The sequence below is a fragment of the Hyla sarda genome, chromosome 8 (genome assembly GCF_029499605.1).
Source record: "Hyla sarda isolate aHylSar1 chromosome 8, aHylSar1.hap1, whole genome shotgun sequence".
Taxonomy (NCBI): Eukaryota; Metazoa; Chordata; class Amphibia; order Anura; family Hylidae; genus Hyla; species Hyla sarda.
In genome coordinates, this window is record NC_079196.1 from 161,539,560 (window position 1) to 161,563,795 (window position 24,236).

General features: G+C 38.6%; 1 protein-coding gene across 2 annotated transcripts in view; it reads left to right on the plus strand.

The window, feature by feature from the left end:
• GRIN2A (glutamate ionotropic receptor NMDA type subunit 2A) overlaps positions 1 to 24,236 on the plus strand; it is a 636,116-nt gene that overhangs the window by 405,682 nt on the left and 206,198 nt on the right. The gene's annotated exons all lie outside the window — the stretch shown is intronic.

Genomic DNA, 24,236 nt, shown 5'->3' on the forward strand with positions numbered 1-24,236 from the left:
CCCTCTCTCTAGACCCATACACATTAGACAGTCACTGGTAAAGCCAAAATTGGCCGATTTTTCTCGATAGAACTTTAAATTTATACAGGTGAGCAGTTTGAGATATTTTTGTCCATTGTCATCTAGTTATCTAAAGCTTTTAAATCACATAGTTAATTTGTTAGAATGTGCTCAGTTTTGATGGTAATGAAAAGATTTCGTAAATGAGCCGCAGCGATTTTATTCATTTCCAGATACACCGAGGCTTCTACTTTATTGTTTACCTTCTTATCTGGCTTGATGGGAACGCTACTTGTTCAATGACTGCTGACTGTCATCGAGAAATCATAGTTGTCTGGCATATCATGCAAGGTCACATTGAAGCTTCATAATTGCCAATCAGAACATTTAATTTATGTTTTGTTTCCTTTTGATTTTCCTCCTGTTCCCGGGAGCTATAATTGTAAAACTTATTGAAATGCTGGTATGAAAGATATCATTATGTAAAAGTTTTAACTACTAATGCTAAGTGTAGTCATTTTATCTACTTCCTTACCATGCATAAATTAACATGCTAAGTCTCTATGTTATTTCATAGCTTAGAGATGTGTAAGACTTATTTAAAAATATTTATAAAAATAAATTGTAATATTTAAATTAATGCTACAGTAGAGTTACCGTACTTTATAAAACCTAACCCAATAGTAGGTGAACTATCGAATATTCTGGACTAATAGATTTGCATAGGAAACATCTAAAATGTATAGGTAAGTGTAGAGAACCTCCTGGCTTATAATGTGTAATAATTGGTTGACTCTGGTCAATCTTTTATGTCTAGTTTTGTAAGTGACAGAATTTTTTAACTATTTAGTGTTGGATACAAGAAATGGGTTATGTGAATTTCTTCACTATTAAATATCTAAGTAAAGGGATTTTAATGTAATAATAAAAATGATTTAATTGTCTTGGTGTCTTTAGTTATTAACCCCATCTTGGCATGTGCTGCATATGTAGGATAAAATCTTAGGCGGGAAGTATATTACCACTGACTCCTGTCTGGATTTTGCCTGCAACAGCCAGGATTGTTGATAGCACAATCATAGCACAATACACTGCAATACAGATATTTTGGTACAAAATATGGTAAAAAAAAAAAAAAGTTAAAAGTAAAAATAAATAAATATATACTAGCTGAGTACCTGGCGTTGCCCGGTTTTTCCTTTCTAATCTTTGTTGGGGAGGAAAATCAACAAAGGTGGAAGCTTTTGAATTCATATCCCATCCTCATTTATTTTTGTCATATCCCAACCCCATATATCATCCTCATATCTCAACCTCATATCCTGTCCTCATATCCCGACCTCATATCCTGACCTCCTATCCCATCCTCATATCTCAAGCTCATATCCCATCCTCATATCCCGACCTTATATCTAAACCTCCTATCCTGTCCTCCTATCTTGACCTCATATCCTGTCCTCACATCCCGTCCTCATATCCCGACCTCATATCCCGTCATCATATCCCGACCTTATATCTCAACTTCCTATTCTGTCCTCCTATCTCGACCACATATCCTGTCCTCACATCCCGTCCTCATATCCTGACCTCATTTCACGACCTCCTATCCCGACCTCCTATCCCAACCTCATATCTCGTCCTCATATCCTGACTTCCTATCCCGGCCTCCTATCTTGACCTCATATCCAGTCCTCATATCCCGACCTCATATCCCATCCCCATATTTTGACCTCATATCCCGACCCCCTATCCCATCCTCCTATCCCGTTCTCCTATCCTGTCCTCATATTCCGTCCTCATATCTTAACCTCATATCCGTCCTCATATCCCGTCCTCATATCCCGTCCTCATAACTCGTCCTCATATCCCGTCCTCATATCCCGACCACAGGTAGTATTGAAATATCTCCAGCCGTACAGAAGTTATGTCGTAACATATATTTCCCATAGACTTGTATGGGACTTCAAACAAAACCCCAACCCTGGCAAATGGGGTGAGTAAGGGTTAAATTATCTATCCCATGTTTGTTGTTGACATATAAGTAACACACACACACTGAGTTTTATATATATACTAGCTGAGTACCCGGCGTTGCCCGGTTTTTCCTTCCTAATCCTTGTTGTGGAGGAAAATCAACAGAGGAAGGTTTTGACTTCATATCTCGTCCTCATATATTGTTGTCATATGCCAACCCAATATCCCGACCTCCTATCCCTGCCTCCTATCCCGACCTCCTATCCCGACCTCCTATCCCGACCTCCTTTCCCATCCTCATAACTCGACCTCCTATCCCGACCTCCTATCTCGACCTTCTATCTTGACCTCCTATCTCGACCTCCTATCCTGTCCTCCTTTCCTGTCCTCAGATCTCGACCTCCTATCCTGACCTCCTATCCCGACCTCCTGTCCCATCCTCCTATCTCGACCTCCTATCTCGACCTCCTCTCCCGACCTCCTATCCCGTTCTCCTTTCCCGTCCTCATATCTCGACCTCATAACTTGACCTCCTATCTCGACCTCCTTTCCCCAACTCCTATCCCATCCTCCTATCCCAACCTCCTATCCCGTCCTCCTATCCCGTCCTCCTTTCCCGTCCTCATATCTCGACCTCATATCTTGACCTCCTATCACGTCCTCCTATCCCGACCTCCTATCTCGCCCTCCTATCCCAACCTCCTATCTTGGAATAAAATCAGACTTCAGGGAGAAACCAGGATTTTCGGCGCTGACCATAGAGAAGGTATCAGAGCCCAGGTAAGAGAAGGAGGTTTACTAGCAACGCGTTTCACCGCGCTTGCGCGGCTTCATCAGGCTTAATACACGGCAGTTGTACCAGGGTTATATAACCGCATGGGATTATTCCACACATCCTCTAGGAAGGCTGCAGACAACAGGATTGTGATCCTTAAAATCACATGCATTCAGAATAGTTGTGTATGTCTTCACAGAACTCAGCAGGGTGAGCACGGATATTGCAGTAATTCTCCTCTCTACCCTCGTGCTGGCTTTACTACTCAGAGAGCGCCTTTCCTCTTTTCTCTTTTTTTAACCTCCTATCTTGACCTCCTATCTCGACCTCCTATCCCGACCTCCTATCCTGTCCTCCTTTCCTGTCCTCAGATCTCGACCTCCTATCCTGACCTCCTATCCTGACCTCCTGTCCCATCCTCCTATCTCGACCTCCTATCTCGACCTCCTATCCCGACCTCCTATCCCGTCCTCCTTTCCCGTCCTCATATCTCAACCTCATATCTTGACCTCCTATCTCAACCTCCTATCCCAACCTCCTATCCCGACCTCATATTCCGTCCTCATATCCCGACCCGTAATATGTGTACCAGGTATTGAAATATCTCCAGCCATACAGAAGTTATGTGGGAACATACATTTCCCTTTGATTTGCATGGAACAAATACCCCGACCCTCACAAATGGGGGTAGTTAAGGGTTAAATTAACTATCCTATGTTTGTTGTTGACATATAAGTAACACACACACACTGAGTTTTATATATATATACTAGCTGAGTACCCAGTGTTGCCCGATTTTTCCTTCCTAATCCTTGTTGTGGAGGAAAATCAACAGAGGAAGGTTTTGACTTCATATCCCGTCCTCATATACTGTTGTCATATGCCAACCCCATATCCCGACCTCCTACCCCTACCTCCTATCCTGATAGTCCTTTCCCGTCCTCATAACTCGACCTCCTATGCCGACCTCCTATCTTGACCTCCTATCTCGACCTCCTATCACATCCTCCTATCTCGACCTCCTATTTCGACCTCCTATTTCGACCTCCTATCCCGACCTCCTATACCAACCTCCTATCCCAACCTCCTATCCCGTCCTCATAACTCGACCTCCTATCCCGACCTCCTATCTCGACCTCCTATCTTGACCTCCTATCTTGACCTCCTATCACGTCCTCCTATCCCGACCTCCTATTTCGACCTCCTATCCTGACCTCCTATCCCAACCTCCTATCTCGACCTCCTATCCCGACCTCTTATCTTGTCCTCATTTCCTGTCCTTAGATCTCGACCTCCTATCCTGACCTCCTATCCCGACCTCCTGTCCCATCCTCCTATCTCGACCTCCTATCTCGACCTCCTATCCCGACCTCCTATCCCATCCTCCTTTCCCGTCCTCATATCTTGACCTCATATCTCGACCTCCTATCTCGACCTCCTATCCCGACCTCCTATCCCAACCACCTATCTCGACCTCCTATCCCGACCTCCTATCCCGACCTCATATCCCAACCTGTAATATGTGTACCAGGTATTGAAATATCTCCAGCCATACAGAAGTTATGTGGGAACATACATTTCCCTTTGATTTGCATGGAACAAATACCCCGACCCTCACAAATGGGGGTAGTTAAGGGTTAAATTTACTATCCTATATTTTAAGTGGACATATAAGTAACATGTGACCAAGTATTATCAAAATATCTCCTGGAAAAGGGGGCGTGGTCTCCAAAAAGGGGCGCATTCCCGACATTTTCACAAAACCCCAACATATTTACTAAGGTTTCCACATAAAATGTGGTGGATTTGAGCTGAGGAAAACCAGACAGATCAGAGCGTGTGTAAAAAAAGCAAAGTGTAGGGAAAGTGGAAAATGTAGGGAAACCTTAGTAAATACCGTGGAAAATAAATTGTAGGGAATTAAAACCCACAAAGAAACCTACACTTCACTCTTAGTAAATAAGGGCCGTTGAGTTTTATAGATATAGATAAAAATCATTAAAAATAACTTCATGTACCTTCAAAATGGTAACAATAGAAGCTACATTTTGTTCTTCTACATTCAAGCCCTCGCGTAGGTTCATTTAAGGAAAAAAGTTTTTCATCCCAAAATATATTCGTATGAGGGTTGTATGATATTAGAGAAACCTGGCTGCTATCTTTAAGAAAAAATGCAGCTTGGCCATATTTACAGTATCTTATTGTACAGCACTTGTGTTCCTTAATGTGATGGATATTACAATACTATGTTGAGAAGATCATAACAATATGTTAAATTTGGTAAAGAGTTCTAATTCTTTACTTTTATAAACCCACCAAGTTCTTAGTTGTAGCAGCCATTGCCAGTGTACATTAGATTAATAGCAAAAAAAAATATGCTTATGTAATGTTAAGTATACTTACCGGGGATCAATTGAATTTAATGGACAAAATGTATTTTACTAGTGACTGTGTTCAGTCCATTACCTTATACTTTTTTTTAACTGTACAAAGTATGCTCAGAAAATGGGCCTAACAAAGTGACTAATACCTTGTTGGAATTACAATTGGATTAGTTTTTTTAACTGAAAATACGGACAGCAGCTTTTTCATAGACTTTCATTGTGCAGATTAATAGATTAACAAAAAGGCAATTTTTATTCCTCTTTTACAGCCGTATTTTGCTTTTAATTTTAATGTCTTCTTTATTTTATCAATTGCATTTGGCTAGCTGTTCTTTTTAAAACATGTTTTTCTTGTCCTTTCTCCATATTAGCAATAGATTTAGTTGCAATTCTACAAGTAGACACTTTTCTGCAGGTGTCTATTTGTATTCCATTGAGCCAAGTGAACCGTAAACTGCTTTATTCCCATGTCACGTCTGCTTTCTGCAGCCTTACCAGTTCTTGGCTACCTCATGTCGTAGATTTGCCTTCTGCAAAGATCTGCAGAAAAGCAGAGTAATAGGGGCCTTCTAAGAAAATCATGAGAGAGGCCAAAAGTTCAGAGAAGGTGGATTGAAATGGATGAGATGCTCAGAATGTGGAACCAGAAATAAAAAAACATCAATTTATCAAGGACTCTAGTGTCTTTTCATTATAATGTCTGAGAGCAATTTCACAGTTCTAGCATACATATTCTAATCCGCACAATGGGCAGGCATTGCTCCATCATTGCTCAATCAGGCTCTGAACAGTCTGACTTACACGCCAACATCAAAATGCATGAACCTCTGTCAGATATGTGCCCAGTTACTAAGTAATCAAGTAAATATTCTGAATAATGATGCCGCCTAAGTGACCTTCTGCAGTGGATGTGCCAACATTTTGAAGTTATAGTCTTAATGGGTTCCCCGTCCCTAAGACATTTTATCTCCTTTCCAAAGGATAGGGGATAAGATGCCTGATCGCTGGGGTTCCTCCGTTGGGGACCGCCGCAATCTTTCATGCAGCACCCGCTATCATCAGCCTCTGGAGGGAACATCACCCCTGGTCTGATGAATTTCGATCATGGGGTCAAAGTATCGTGATGTCACAGCTCCGCCCCCTCAATGCAAGACTATGGGAGGAGGCATGGCAGCTGTGTCCGCTTCACCTGCGCGCTGCCGGGGAAGCCAGCATTTGACCTCATTTCCCGTGCCAGGTGCCGCTTCACTTCTGGACATGCCCCCTAGCCTACTATTGGTGGCACAAGCCTGTCTGCTAGTATGCAGACATGGCTCAGAAGTTAACTATGTATTGCCTGCCAGGACCGTAAAGATAACAACAAAAGTGGTCTCAAAACAGTGTATTCCAGCTGTTTCTAATACTAAAAACAGGGTGATATTTATAGTGGCTGTCACGTCCCCCATAGGCTTGCATTGAGGGGGCGGAGTGTGATGTCACACGGGGGCAGAGCCGTGACATCATGATACTCTGGCCCCGTGATCATGATTCATCAGACCCGGAGCGATGTTCGCTTTGGAGGCTGATGATAATGGGATTCTGCATGAAAGATTGCGGGGGTCACCAGCGGGGGGACCCCCGCGATCAGGCATCTTATCCCCTATCCTTTGGATAGGGAATAAGATGTTTTAGGGCCGGTATACCCCTTTAAGTATTATTTTTCAGAGTCAGTCCTGACATAACCCGTGAATGGGGCAGGGTGACTTAGATCAACTGTGCCACCATAACAGATGGATCTGTCAAAATGACTGAACTGCTGATTGATTCACCTCTGCTCGTGTCAAAAAATCATCTAACTGCTCCAGAGGAGGTCAAATAACAAAGCTAAAATTGGAATCGATATTTCATTGTTTAAACTGCAACCCAGATGTTGATATGGTTGGAATTTAGTGTGTGATGATATGGAGGATAATAAAGTCATGCTAAATATTATAATAATAATAATAATAATAATAATTATTATTATTATTTTAACATTGCTATTATTACTAAATAGCATCAGCAAAAAAAATGTGAAGCAAGATTTTCATGTCATTGCTTATGGATAGATTGACAGATATTATTTCGATAGAAATAACAGTATATGGGACATTTGGCTGTGGTTTGTGTGATGGCTACACCCAATCCCCATAAGATTTAATAAATAATTTTAATCATAAATCAAATGCCATTTGACTTTATGTATATGCTTTTACGACTGTTACTTGCCATTAACCCCTTCCCTCTTTGGCGATTTTATTATTTTGGCACTTTTGTTTTTTCCTCCTTACCTTTTAAAAATCATAACCCTATCAATCTTGCACCTAAAAATCCATATGATGGCTTATTTTGTGCGCCACCAATTCTACTTTGTAATGACATCAGTCATTTTACCCCAAAATAAGTAAATTTTTCAGTAAAAATGAAACCTTATCTTTATTCTATAGGTCCATAAGATTAAAATGATATCCTACTAATATAGGTTTGAGTTTGTATTACTTCTGAAAAAAATCATAACTACATGCAGGAAAATGTATACGTTTAAAAATTGACATATTCTGACCCCTATTAAAAAAAAAATTCCGTTTACGGGGCAGTGTGAGGGCTAATTTTTGGCACCTTGATCTGAAGTTTTTATTGGTACCATTTTTGTTTTCATTGGACTTTTTGTTCGCTTTTAATTCATTTTTTTATGGTATAAAAAATTACCAAAAATGCGCTATTTTGGACTTTGGAATTTTTTTGCGTGTACGCCATTGACCATGTGGTTAAAATAATGATATATTTTTATATTTCGGACATTTACGCACGTGGCAATACCACATATGTTTATATTTATTTTTATTTACACAGGTTTTTTTATGGGAAACTATAACATGCAGTACATTGATTCAATACACTGATCCCTGCCATTGCATTGCAATGCATTGATCAGTGGATTTCAGGCTTGGAGCAATCCAAGATCGGACGTGCAGGAGGCAGGTAAGGCACTTTCCTGCTGCGTTCTAGCTAATCGGGAAATGCGATTTTACCGCGATGGTCCCGATCAACCCGACTGAGCTGCCGGGAAGCTTTTACTTTAACTTTAGACTCGGCGATCAACTTTGATCTCCACGTCTAAAGAGTTAATGCCGGACATCAGCCCGATCAGCGATGTCCGGCATTAGCCGTGGGTCCTGGTTGCTTATATATAAATCGAGTGTAAATCGAGTTTTTGGAGTTAGTCCTGAGAGATTTGAAAACATTGAGTGAGGTGCCAACTCTGTCAGAAATAATATTTCTTACCCAGAGAAACAAGAGTAAAAACGCTGACCTGATTGTTAAGCCCTCGGATAAGGGAGAAATATTGTAATACTTAATCGTAAAGAGTACACGGATATGTGTTATAGACTCCTAAGTAGTGTTGAGCGGCAAAGGCCACATTCGAATTCCCGAATATTCGCGAATATATGGACGAATATTCGTCATATATTCTCGAATATTCCCGTTTTATTTTCGCATATGCAAATATTCGCGTATGCGAAAATTAACATATGCGAAAATTTGCATATACAAAAACCTGTACAAGCAAAAATTCGCTTATGCGAAAATTAGCATATGCAAATTTTCGTATATGCAAAAATTTGCGCACCAGTCTCACACAGTAGTATTAGAGCCTTCTTTAAACCACACAAGCTGGAAGCAGAGAGGGATGATCACTGTTATGTGTACTGTGAAAAAAAATATATATATTCGTAATTACGAATATATAGTGCTATATTCGCGAATATTTGCGAATTCGCGAATATGCGATATTCGCGAATAAAATTCGTATTGCGAATATTCATGAGCAACACTACTCCTAAGAGACAAGGAGACATATGAGGTTCTGGAGCGAGATCCCACCACGCAGTATAAAAAAGAACTTGTGTCCATATTAAAAAAGGCTCATGAAAAGAACCTTGTGGAATGAATTGTCTTGACACTGACAACGCCAGATATCCCAACATTCTACGCCCTCCCAAAGGTGCATAAAGGCACCTCCCCATTGAAGGGGCGCCCAATATTGGCAGGTAAAGGGGGGATAGGGCAAAATGTAAGGATTTACCTGGAACGAGGTGCTGCGCCAGTTTGTACTCTTATTACCATGGTATCTGAGAGATAAGATGGACTCCTAAATAAGATAGAGGGGTCACCCTGGATGAAAACACCATAATGGCCAGCATTGATCTCAAGGCGTTGTATTCATCCATACCGCACTCAATGGGTTTACAAGCTGTGGCATACTGTCTCTCATTCAGGGGCACCTACCTGGAGAAACACAATAAGCTTATATTGGAGCTGCTGGAGTTTGTATTGAATAAGAACTATTTTCTCTTAGATGGCAGGGTCTACCACCAACCCCTGTGCCCCCACATATGCTAACTGGCTCCTGGGTTGGTGGGAGGCCACCCAAGTGTTCATCGGAGAGAGAGAGGTTCCTGGATAAGGCGTTATTATGGTCGAGATTTAGGACCTATTTTGAAACATATGTATGTACTCTCTTTAAAGGCTCCAGATGAGAAATCCTGCCACACCTGACAATATGTATGATGCATGAGATGTAACCATATACCTGCATCTGTTGGAATGTTAAACTTGCTGCTATTATACACCATTGTGTTTACATGATTATCTTCTTCTCATAGAAGTCATTATAATTAGCCCCCATTATAATTAGGGTACTTCCCTGATGACGTCACCACTATAAGTGACAGAAACACATAGGGAGAACCTATCTCTTTGTTCTTTTGAATATGGGGATCTGTGAGGTGCATGTTGAAATTATGCAATCCGGATAGTATCTGCAACTTTTTAGCGGCTTTTGATTGGTTTGCTTTATCATATAATATCTACTCGGCATGGTATTGAGCACATTATTATTTGTATTTTAGAAGAATTATTAAACATTATGTTTTAAGCACCTCCTCACACTGGTATTGTCAGCTGGTGTTGAATTAGCATTATATTGCGAGGAGACTAGTTATACGGTTGTATGCAGGACCAAGAACTTGATGTGCATTACTTGCATTGAGTTGGTGTGAAGCGTGAATATTTTGTATACGTGAATATGCAAATATTCACAAATATCAGCACTTCCAGAGGACACTGATCACTCCCTTCTTTTAGCTTTAGATAGGGTAGGTGAGTTTAGCAGATAGGTTCTAGTGTAGGGTATACAGTGGGGATCAAAAGTTTGGGCACCCCAGGTAAAAATTGGTATTAATGTGCATGAAGAAGCCAAGGAAAAATGGAAAAATCTCCAAAATGCATCAAATTACAGATGAGACATTCTTATAATATGCTACAATGCTAAAACATAACTTTTATTACTAAATAAAAAAAAGGTGAGAAATACACGATTAAAATTACAGTTCCACTAATGTCAATTAGGTATCTGAAAACCAACACTATGGGTCATAGCCGGTCTAACCACCATGTATAGTAACCAGTTATTAGGATATTCTATTTGAACAGTATAGTGTCACACTCAGCAATTCTGTTGCTGTATAGCTTAACCAGGGGTCTTATTACCCTCTTTTATATGCTTTATAGTGTAGGCGCTATATTTATTTCAATATATATACCAACAAGATGGAGGAGCCGGATGTAAATGTCACTATGACAGCGGCTCTCACATAGGATTATTCATGCCACTTATATATGTGGCTATCAAATGGAGATCACTATAAGGCTACTCCTGGTGGCTATGTGGCACTCAATCGCCGCAACCTGCTGTGCACCGCAGGTGCGGCTAGAAGGCTCGCTGGCCTGATCTGACCCTATCTGATTTTGTAAATCTTTCTATTAGAGGTACATTTGAGACATAGTGGACTGAGTTAAAACCATATACTGTCACCCCCCGACATGTTTCGACACAAATGTGGCTTTATCAAGGAGATGGACTGACAGCATGTACAATAATACAAATTTTTACCTGGGGTGCCCAAACTTTTGATCCCCACTGTAGTGTTATTTAGATGAAAGATATAATGGCATATGCGCACTATACGAATTTCATTATGGTGTTCGCATGGGAAAAAAAGTAAATGAACATAGCGAATATCGCAAACATAGGACGAATATTCATCCATATATTCGCGAAATATCGCAAATTCAAATATGGCCCCTGCTGCTCATCACTAGTTAGTACTAGTTGTTGTTTCTTTTTCTGCACCACTTTTAGGGGGTTGTTGTGTCATTTATAATTTATTTGTTCAAACACTTGCACACCTGATGATTTGATGCCTTTCCTTTTAAACATGGTAGTAGGTTTCTTAACCACCACATTTTTGTGACAAAATCTAACCAAAAATGACTATTTGCCTAAACATATCCATTTTTCAAGAATGGAAAATGGATATGTTTAGGCAAATAGTCATTTTAGGTTAGATTTTGTCACAAAAATGTGGTGGTTAATAAACCTAATACAATGTTTAAAAGGAAAGGCATCAAATCATCAGGTGTGCAAGTGTTCAAACAAATTTAGGTGCAAGTGCTAAGGTAAAAAATGTATATATTAAGTCTAAGTTATCAGATATTAGTGCACTAAAATGTTTTTGTTTTATTGTAAGCTCTATACAGGAAATATCATCTGGTCTAGAAAGATCTCTGTATCTCATACCCTATAGAACAGAGCAAAGTCTGAGGTGTAAAATTATGGAGCTTAGTAAGTTCTAGAGTACAATCAATCATAATATGTTTAGCAACTCTGTATGTTAGTAGTAATTTGATTAGGGTATACTATTTGCAGTTGTGATTGTCCAAAAGAACATGCCAACAATTTCCAGGGTTTGGGCGGCCTTTGACCCCTGTATGTGGGTGTGATTTCTCTGCATGATGCTATTGTGCCATATTATCTACCCCACCATCTCAGCCTATTCTTTCAAATGGGCGGAGAGGGGCAAAGCTAAAACTAAGGTAATACCCTTTCGACTTCCCAAATAACCCTTATAATGCATGTTTACTGCCATGGAAAGAGGGCATAAGGGGCTGTTTTTTGGGGGGTGGGGGAACAAAAGATTGGGAATGTTAAAGAAAAACACTATACCTTCATTGTTGGTAGATGTGTGGTACCACGGGTGGTGTAAGGAAATACCTTATCACTTTGTGACGCCTGGGCACCATTAGCCTATACATGGTCGGAGGCTGGAGACAGCTTCTCCTGGTCCAGACAAGGGGAGTAAAGGAACACACCGACATCAGTTTCCGGATAACTTTTTTGCTAAGCATGGTGCAGATGTTGATACACAGACAGTATGATGCAGAGTGGAGAGGATGCAGTGTAACCCCTTAGAAGCCCTGTTGCCTTGCTGGGACTTGTGGTGCTTTCACCCAATAAATTGATACTGACTTGAGAGAGGATTGAAGATTGATCCAGGCAGCCAGGCTTCTGTCAAGGTCCTGTAGCCTTCTCCGCCAGGGCATGAACTTCCACTGTGTGGGTGGTCCTTGCAGAATGATCGGATAAGATAGATTTGATCTGGGACTCTCCTCAGCGCTAGTGTTGAGCGACATAGGCCATATTCGAATTCGCGAATATTCGCGAATATATGGACGAATATTCGTCATATTCGCGAATATTCGCATATTCGTAATGTTCTCGTTTTATTTTCGCATATGCGAATATTCGCGTGTGCGAAAATTGACATATGCGAAAATTTGTATATGCAAAAATTAACATAAAGCTAACATTCGCATATGCGAAAAGTATCATATGCAAATTTTCAGATATGCGAAAATTCGCACAGCAGTCTCACACAGTAGTATTAGAGCCTTCTTACACCACACAAGCTGGAAGCAGAGAGGGGTGATCACTGTGATGTGTACTGTGAAAAAAAATAAAAAAATAAAAAAAAGAATATTCGTAATTACGAATATATAGCGCTATATTCGCGAATATTCGCGAATTCGCGAATATGCGATATTCGCAAATAAAATTCGAATTGCGAATATTCGCGAGCAACTCTACTCAGCGCTTCTCCACACACCTCACACCTTTACCACACTTGTGCTAAGAAACAACTGGAGATGAACTGGGGTAACGTCTCCCCCACTACACTATATGGCCAGAAATTTAGGGGTTTCCATTGGCAGGCAGGATCACATGGGTTTACACAGCTCCTCTCTTAAAGGTACAATAACACACACAAATAACATACATAGAAATAACGTATAACATGATAATTCTAAAAATATATTAACTTTTAGCAAAGTGCTGGAACACAATAGATACAGCAATAAGTCCCTCAGTGGGCCCAACACCTGTGCCGCAGATCCGCCTGAGGCGGTCCAAAGCCACAGGACAGCCTTTGGTGCTGGGACATCACAGATGTGTATGTCCGAATGTGTATGTCCAGTTTAAGAACAGGATATATAGACAAGGGACAGCTTCTTCAAAACAAAAAGAGGAATGACTACAAAAAAAGATAAAATTGTTTTAGTAAATAGTGATGAGACTTGTGTAAAGGCAAATTTGTCCAGTTTTGTAAAACCAGATGGAGAAGAGCAAGTTCAAAGCTGCAGACAAAATACGTTGTTGTAATTTAAATAAATGGCAGAAAATCAATTTAAACCATATTTTAAGACAATGAATAGTTTAACAACATTTGTCACAGGGATAGACATGATTCACCAGTCTACGGCTACACAGCTGCGTAATGAAAGGTGTTTCTATTTTGTATGTTTATCAATGTTTTAGCTGTCTACTTCGGCTCCATGCAGCTCATTGTTTCATGAAGTGCATAAAATTATTTCATTATTTGTAGCTAAATAACAAAGTATTTCTATACAACAAAATCGCATTAAATTAGCAGATTATTTGAGAATTTGCAGAATCAATTAACTGTGGGTTAAACACAGCTGTATGACAGTTCCCATAGATAGTTTTGTGCTGGTATGTTAATTTGCAGATTACATCTGGTACAATACTGTGTAATGTATATTGAAAAAAAAAGATGTATGCTTTTGGTTTTAACAGCCAGGAAAGGTAAATCTAGTCCCGTACATGTATATTTTGATGTACTAACAATCTCTACCCTTGAAATAAAGTGAAGTCCAATATCTACAATTCAAAGGTGTGATAACATTTTCCAAACTAGTGGTATTCAGAATGATTTATTAATGGTAGTGAAGCAACAGATCATCTTAAATCCATTGCTTTTCGGAGATATTAACATGGTTACATGGTTATTAGGTCTTATGGAATTAAAAGACCATTGAGTTTTAGTGGGCTCATCGGACCCCCGCAGTGCAATCTCAGGGGTCCGATGAGCGCAAATGGCGGCTGGAAGTCTTTAACCAGCCTTTGGCATGCAGGATGGCTGATCGTCCTGTGCAGCCTGCTGAGCCATACTGTAGAAGAATATTGCCTATAGTACTGATCGGTACTATGTTATAGCATAGTACTGAACAGTATATTGCATATCTAATGATTGCTTCTAATAGTCCCTTAAGGAGACTTAAAAATATATAAAGACCATCCCCATCTAATCTGTATATATAAAACTCAATGTGTGCATGTGTATGTATGTATGTATGTGTGTATGTCCCAGCATCACTTCCAAAAGATTTTAACATGAAACTTGGCACACATGTTACTAATACGTCAACAACAACAACCATAGGGTAGGTAATTTAACCCTTACTCGCCCCCATTTGCCAGGGTCGGGGTTTTTGTTTAAAGTCCCATGCAAATCTGTGGAAAATGTATAATCCCACATAACACATATTACTTACATGTCAAATAAAAATATATGATAGTTAAATTAACCCTTTTGTTTTAAGTTCCATGCAAGTATATGGGACTTCCAGTACCTTACTCAACAAGCTCTGCTCTGCATCTCCTGGTGAATGTGGCAGTCCGGCTTGCAAGCCTCACCCCATATCACAAATACACGCCCACTGTTTAAGCCCCACTCCTTTTAATCTCCACCCTTTTTTGCATCGGTCTGGATTGCAAATCACACCCAGTCCTACAAAGCCATGTCCCCTTCTATTTTTAGCTTACAATATCTTTATCACAAACCAGACCCACCTGAGGACAGGATATAAGGATGGCACATGAGGACGGGACATGAGGTTGGGATATGAGGTCGGGATATGAGGTCGGGATAGGAAGTTGGGATAGGAGGTCGGGATAGGAAGTCGGGATAGGAGGTCGGGATATGAGGTTGAGATATGAGGACGGGATGTGGGGATGGAATATGGGGTTGGGATATAACAACAATATATGAGCATGGATTGTGAAGTCAAAGGCTTCCTCCTTTGTTGATTTTCCTCCCCAACAAGGACAAGGAAGGAAAAACCGGCAACACTGGGTAATCAGCTAGTAAAAATATAAATTACCCTTCATTTCTCTACACAACATATCTGTTATCACCATGTGCAGAAATGTACAAATGATTAAAACATTATGTTTATGATTCCGCACAGTGAGTGGTGTAAACGTAAAAAAAAGGAAAAAAAGGCTAGAATTGCTGATTTTTGGATACATTATATGTTACAAATAAAAAGTTATCAAAAAATTCCATCAAAACATGAATGGTACCTTTAAAGGGGTACTTTTTTTTTTTTTTTTTTTTTTTTTAAACAATTGATGCCAGAAAGTTAAACAGATTTGTAAATCACTTCTTTTTAAAAATCTTAATCCTTCCAGTACTTATTGTCGACTGTATACTACAGAGGAATTTCTTTCCTTTTTGGATTACCGTATTTATCGGGGTATACCACGCACCGGCCTATAACACGCACCCTCATTTTACCAAGGATATTTGGGTAAAAAAAGTTTTTTACCCAAATATCTATGGTAAAATGAGGGTGCGTGTGTGCGCGTGTATACCCCGATACACCCCCAGGAAAGGCAGGGGGAGAGAGGCCGGCTTCTCTCCCCCTGCCTTTCTTGGGGTCTAGAGCCCTGCTGCCGGCCCTTCTCTCCCCCTGGCTATCGGCGCCGCTGCCCATTCTGTCCCCCTGACTATCGGTGCTGGCGCCCCATTGCCGGTGCCGATAGCCAGGGGGAGAGAAGCGGTGCCGACAGCCAGGGGGAGAGAATTGCCGGCGCCGCTGCCCCGTTGCCTCCCCCCATCCCCAGTGGCATAATTACCTGTTGCCGGGGTCGGGCCTCCGGCGTGCGTCCCCTGCATCGTTGCTATGCGCTGCACGGCGCGGCGCATGATATCAGGGGGGAGAGAAGGGTCGGCAGCAGGGCTCTAGACCCCAGGAAAGGCAGGGGGAGAGAAGCGGGCAGCGACGGCCTCTCTCCCCCTGCCTTTCCTGGGGGTGTATCGGCGTATAACACGCACATAGACTTTAGGCTAAAAATTTTAGCCTAAAAAGTGCGTGTTATACGCCGATAAATACGGTAATTTTCTGTCACAACCCCAGTGCTCTCTGCTGACACCTCTGTCCATGTCAGGAACTATCCAGAGCAGGAGAAAATCCCCATAGCAAACATATGCTGCTCTGGACAGTTCCTAAAATAGACAGAGGTGTCAGCAGAGAGCACTGTAGTCATAACAGAAAATACATTTAAAAATAATTGAACTTCCTCTGTAGTATATAGCAGCTAAGTACTGGAATGATTAAGAATTTTTAATAGAAGTAATTTTCAAATCTGTTTAACTTTCTGGCACCAGTTGATTTAAAAAAAAAAGATTAAGTTTTCCACCGGTGTACCCCTTTAAAAACTAAAAATCAAGATGCAAAAAAATTAGCCTTCATACAGTTACGTATAGGGAAAAATTAAAAAGTTATAGGGGTCAGGAATATTTTTAACATACTTATTATGTCAAAAAAGTTTGTTGTTAAAGGTAGTACAGTTATAGACAAGCATGTAACTGTGGGTATTGTTTCAATTGTATTAACCCAAATAATAAAGTTCACATGTCAGTTTTACCGTAAAGTGCACTACGTTAAAAAAACAAAAAACCTTAAAGCTATTTGATGTTTACCTTTACGCATCTGTTCTGTGCAATCATGTGGAATTCATAAAGATCCCTTTTTTATCCCAAAATTCAGACCCCAGACTAGACCTCCTAACTACTTAAAAATCACCCAGGCAAATGCAAACCCTATCCTAGACCCCTTCCCCTTAAATAAATAGATATACCTAGATAACCCCTTTAAATACATACAGACCACAGGTCATAACATAATACATCGCTTTCCAGGTCACTCATATTAGTGATGTTACTCTGTATACCCTATACTTCTTTCAACAAATAGGTAGGCTACACAGTAAGACATATAGAAGGATCTTATCTATTATTTTAGTTTTAAACTCTAATTCTAAATACCTATTATTATATTTAATGTACATAAAATTGATGACTTTCTGTAGGTATGAGACAGATGTCTGCGCCATGTTGTACTTGTATAGTTTCCCATATGTAATGGTCCCGAATTATTTCTATACCCTGTATACTCAGTACATTTCTTTGCCTACTTATACATTTTTTTTTATAATAAAATGTCTAAAATGTATGTTTTCTGTATACTTTTGAATCAATTTCTCACGATTTTCATATTTGTGGAAATCGTCATAGGACTGCTTACAGTTACAGTTTGTGTGTCAAAGCTCCCTATTACCTTAGAATACCCTAATAAGTAGCTTTTTCTCCTACTCTATTAGGCTCACCTTCAAACAATCCATCCACATCCACCTCTTCAGGATGACCTGTCCACCTTCATATCAATCCTAATTATCCAGCTCTCATAACCTCCAGTCGTGCCCCTGTCTATTGAACCTTGTATGCTCTGCTCGCCTTAGAAATAAAGATAATAATAAAGGAATAGTACAAACCTTAGTTTTGCAAAGGCCTGTCTTAACCACGATTATGTCACCACCAAACTTTTGTGCTTGCGGAAAATCACTATTGCAGTGATCTGGCTTTCTAATTAAGTTAATATTTAGAAAGAATAAAAATGGGGACCAATAAAAATTACATGTTATACTTTTGTGTGCCTATATTGTATAATTTGCTGTCTTACCTTGTTATGTAACATTTGAGTGTGTTAGTGTGATAAAATAATTATGATACAGCAAGAAGCTTCAATTAGAGGAGAGTAAAGAGTTTTTGTGCACAGCTAGCAAAAAATAATACATTAAAATATACTTTTATTTATTAATTTTTTTACCATGACCTAAATGTATTATCCATGGTATGTAAAAACCAAAGTCGATACTTAAAAATGTAGGCCATAACTTAAGGAACTGAATAGAGATGAGTACATTTTTAAAAAAATTTGATTCAGCCAATTCGCTGAATTAAAAAAAAAATTTGATTTGATCCAAATACATTCTTGGCAAATTTTTATTAGTAATGTATTTTTATAATGTGTTTAATAAAGTGTGTGTGTGTTTTACTTTTTTTCTATTTTTATTTTTTGGGTAGTACTACTACTCCCAGCATGGAACAGACTGTTCCAGTAGTAGTGCAGTAATACCTGCAGTTGATGACAGATCACAGTGGGTGTCACTCATGACACCTGCTGCGATGGTCCTGTATAATGCATAGATGCGGGTGGCTTTCTTGCATCTAGATGGGACGATCACATCGGGTGTCAAGTGTGACACCCGCTGTGATCGGTCCTCAACTGCAGGTACTACTGCTCCCAACATAGAGCACACTCTGACACCACACTTCTGACACCCAATGCGATCATCCTGGAAAAAAAATGTCAATGTTAATTTTTAAACAGGGATCAATTTATGTGGGTGGCCAGGGACCTAAAAAATTAGCCGACAATAATGAAAATGTAGAAAGGTGCATTTAAATGTAAAAATAATATATTTTTTATAATTTTTTTTTTATTAGTAATGTAGTAATGTATTTTAATATTGTGTTTAATAAAGTGTGTATATGTGTTTCACTAAATGTTTTACATTTTTTAGGTAGTACTACTACTCCCAGCATGGAACAGACTGTTCCATGATGGGAGCTGCAGTACCTGTACTAATACGGGGCACTGATATTACTAGATAGGTAAATTAGGTCTCCCAGAAAAAATTATAGAAAAATTGTGACTGTACAGGGAACCTTAAAGCTTAGCTTTTATTATGCTCGTAAAAAATAGCAATAATGTGTAAAAATCAAGAAAAAAATAGCAAAAAACATTAAAAAATATTCAGATTAGGTTATCTGGAGTATTCTGAGGTTACAGAAGTATTCACAATCACTGTTGGTGAGTTTTAAATACTTAAAGTCTGCCATTAGTCTGCCCCAATCTTGTGTAAAAATGTTAAGAAAAGAGAGTGTAATGCTGTAGCGTACAAAGCATACCTGCAAAGCTAATTATCTACCAGACATATATAGTATAGTAAATTTATAGTTATCTGTCTCCTGGCATGATATGTATAAGCCGCATAATTCCTCCTGCACAATCTAGCACCATTCACTTGAAGGCATTGGGCAGTGGACCATTGAATTATTGGACATTCCATATGGCCGTACCAAAAGGAATGTCAAGTCTTGTGACATCATACTAGCTTTGTATTATCATGAAGTTCTTTTACTTTCTTTGCAATACAAAGACATTTTGCCAGTTTTGACGTGAAATTATAGTTTATCAAGTTAAATTCTACAGGACTGTGGGAGAAAATTTACAAGAGAGGGTACGATTTTTCAACATATAAAGCTAACCAAAACTGCTACTTACATAAATATATGTATATTTAGCTCACTACTGCATGAAAATGCTAACACTTGTTCACACAACCGCAAACAAATGGTGTGAACTTCTCCCTATAACACTGAATATTGGGCAAGGTTCACACAATTTTTTTTCAGGCGTATTTCATTAATAAAAATGCATCTGCACTTTTTAACTTTAATGTGCTCATGTAAATCTACGGAAAAGTGGTTGTCTCTGCATACAATATGTAAAAAGCCTCCTAAATAGTTGGCATGTCACATTTTAAATTTTGTGTGCACAGACAACCACTTTCCCATTGACTTACATAGAACCCATTAATGTTTAAAAATGTGGACGCAATTTTGCAGACACATTTTTATAAATTAAATATGCCAGAGAAAACACTGTGTGAACATATCCTTAAAGAGATTGCAAGATGAATGTTTCAGCTAAATAAAGAAATAAAACATCAAGCAGTAATGTGTTTAAGTGGATGAAGAGATTTATTACAGAACCATATTTGTCTTCAATAAGTCGATGGAGGCAGAATTATAAATCTGCATCTCAACCTCCCTTGTCTTATCGAAGGAAAATAATGCTTTATTATATGATTTTTTTTCCCACCACTGGAAATAATTGAAAATTTTCATTAATGTTGTGTAGCGTAATTTATGAGAGTTCAAGGGACACTATGCTACACAAATCATATCTGGGAGGTGCTATAGAATGTATTTGAGGTGTGGAGTTACTATAAAAAGTATGTGATGTCTATAGGGCTGTGATGTCTATATTTATGGAATGTATCTGGTGTCTTGGAAGACACTGGCCCTCATTTACTAAGAGTGTTATGTAGTTTTCTTTGGGGGTTTTAATTCCCTACAATTTATTTTCCACTGTATTTACTAATGTTTCCCTATATTTTCCACTTTCCCTATACTTTGCTTTTTTTTATTTTTTTTACACATGCTCTGATCTGTAGGGTTTTCCTCAGCTGAAATCCACCACATTTTCTGTGGAAACCTTAGTAAATATGTTGGGTTTTTGTGAAAATGTCGGGAACACGCCCATTTTAGGAGACCACACCCCTTTCCCCAATGACCACGCCCCTTTTAGTCAGGTTTTTAGTCAGGGTTTTTTAAATTCTGGCGCAAAATCTGGTGCAGACAGAAATTTTGGCGCAATGCGAAATAATCTGGCGCACAACCCGACAAAACATGTCGGATTTGCAATAGTAAATGAGGGCCACTATAACATATAAATTAGAATTGGGGAGTTCATTGAGAAATTATGTTCAGGCTAAACTTTTGTTGTAGAATGATTCTCCATATTTGAGCAATCTTATTTGAAACCAAGGAATTTGTTCCAAATTTTTACAAAAAACTATAAAAAAAAAAAATCTAATTAATCTGAATTTAAATTTGTTGTGATTAGTTTCAGCCCAAAACAAGAGTTCTGTCTCCTGTACTTACCGATCAGCAAGCATACATAGTAGTTTACATTCAGTTCATATTTACTAGGTTACACGCAGAGCACCCTGCTTAATGAATATGTGTTATCCCAAGGTAAGTGGTCATGACGTAAACATTGTCACTTATACTCTTACACTTAGTGAATTGGGCACCCTGAACCTGGCCTCATAACTGTTCACTGAGATGGAGGCCCACAGCACAGTACATCATTTCCATGGCACCCTAGCGTAAGGTACCACAGAAACTACACAGAGTGATTTGTAAACTAAGTTGAAGAAATATTAACTTTTATGGGAAAAAAAACATCTAACAGTAATTTAGCAAACCAATGTAGAGGAAGAGTGATGCACTCAGAATGCTTCTTTTATTTTTAAAGAGGCCTGTGAAAAATGAAAGAAGCTATCTGATTGGTTCATATGGGTAACTGCACTACATATATATCACTTAACAAGCTAAAGAATATTCTTTGCATTGAGATCATTACAGTGAACAATAAAAATGAGTTTTTCTGCATAAAATACATTAATGGAGATAATTAGTTCCATTTTTAGATATGATATAGGTAAATAATGTAATGAAAAATAGAAATGTATGGTATAATAGCAAGGAATGTAATAAAAAAATTTTTAATCAATAATCTTTTTTTAATGAATTGTAATTCATTGGAGTAGGAAGGAATGAGTTCATATCTAGTATTGCCGTCATCTATAAACAAATGCCAACCACTCAACATGATTGCAAACATTGTCAGCGGAGTCACATAAAAAACTCCATATACACTTGAAACAAATTCAGTTTTAAATAAAACTAATTGACTTTCCATCTCCCATTGTTCGAGCTCCAAAGGTTTGTGCCCAGACATGATAAATCTATCATAATTTAGAATAGAGTACGAAGGCTGGGCTGATGAAACTTGCGGAGAATACATTACTTTTGTTGCATAAAACCCTTTGCTGCAGAGGACACCCAGGGCATGTTGATAGACAATATAGTCCCTTAAATTATTAGAAACCCTTTGTTGGATAACATTCTTATAAACTGTAATTGGATTGTGTAATTACTCGGTTTAATTTTATGGGTAATTGGTCTGGACAGTGTCCAATGCTTTCTGATGGAGAGATTAGAGAATCCTTAGTGTTAATATAAAGAGACAAAGTTAATTGAGAACATAAAAGTGTTCTTGTTCAAGAGAATTTCTACCCAAAATATTAAATTGGGCAGAAATTAATACATTGACAGCAGCCAAATTTTGTAACTTTGTTTGATTTACTTGGAAAGATGTTGTCATTTTTCCTGTTTTGTTATCATGGACCCTTTTTCAAAAGAGCCCAAGAGCCATTTGGTTGTCACCAGAATTGACTTCTCAGAAAGTGATAGTTAGGAGTTTTTTGTCTTTAACAAAACTGACGGTTTTAACGATGATTTCAGAAAAACTAATATAAAGTTGATAACCAATGTGGCTGTACTTCCTGTTGTCATACTTGCTAAAATGACCACCACAACCACACTGAAAAATGCAATCATAGATTTGCTATCCATAGGTGTCCACAATGCCAAAAACTTGTACATGCCAGCTCACAGCACCATTAATGATGTCCCTGGCTGCCCAGATTGGTCAAAAGGCAATAACCCTGCTATAATAATATCCAGTCCAAAATGAAGTCCAGCAAAGAGGATCATCCAAAAAGTCTTCTTCTTTATGGAACATATGGTCCATCCAAATCTAGATAAAAGTTAACCACATATCTGATGTGTTTGGAATGATGAATTCTTAACAGTTAAGAACAAATCACTCAAAACATGGCAGACATTCTGGTTAGAATTCCATATAGATTTAAATGTTTTCACTTTGTATTAATCAAAGAAGAATTGTTTCCAGATTATACCCTTTTGTAGACTTTGTCTTTGATTAAAATGCTGACACTGGTTAGGGATATATATATATATATATATATATATATATATATATAGAGAGAGAGAGAGAGAGAGAGAGAGAGAGAGAGAGAGAGAGAGAGAGAGAGAGAGAGATGAATAAATATATACATATATATAAATATATTGTTTTCTGTTAGCATTATTATGTTCTATCAAGATAATTTGTCTATTAACGATAAATATTTGTTTCTGTAGAATGTCCTAGCTTCTTGTTATGTATTAGGGCTTATTCATGATATTCTAGATATTCATGATTTCCTTATGTTTCCAACTTGTTGCTGGATATCTGCTTCCCATTTTCCCTGGACTGTTTTTTGGCTATCCCACCTGAAAGGAGTTGCCTTGTGTTTGTTTGTTTATTTATTATTTTATTTATTTTAAGTGACCAGGCTTGATTAAAAAAAAAAAAACATCTGTACTTACCTATCAGTTCCACTTTAACTTATTTAAAGACACTGCTCTTCTCTTCTTTATCCCCTTCTCAACACAAGGAAAATCCTGGTCAACCAAATAGTGTCTGAGGCTGGTCAACATTGCGGCCAGCCAACATTTCTTCAAAACCTGAATCAGGTAGCTGTGAGTAATGATGACCGTGCCCCATTGGGACAGCAGCAATGGGGGATCAGGGACTTGAGCACATTCTTTCTTATTTTTTATCCAAGCCTGGCCACTTAAAAAAAGTAAAGAAAGAAGAAGAAAAAAGACCTCTTTAATTTTGGATGAAATTGTTTGTTATTACAACAGTAAATTTCATTTAAATTATGCTTTTTGGAACTGATATATCATGCATACTTGATGGATAAAACATATTTCTTCTAGTTAGCATGATAGTTTACAGGATACTTTTAGATAATTAAGACAACCATCACTGGAATAAAGCATTGGGCTTCGGATTTCATTAACATATTTTTTACAATGTCTCTGTTCTTTGTTTTCCTTTGTGTTTCCTCACATCTTTATCACATAGTGGACACCAGGGGGTCTTGTGTTGTTGCTTTTGTTATTGAAGTTAAATGCAGAGTGTAACTC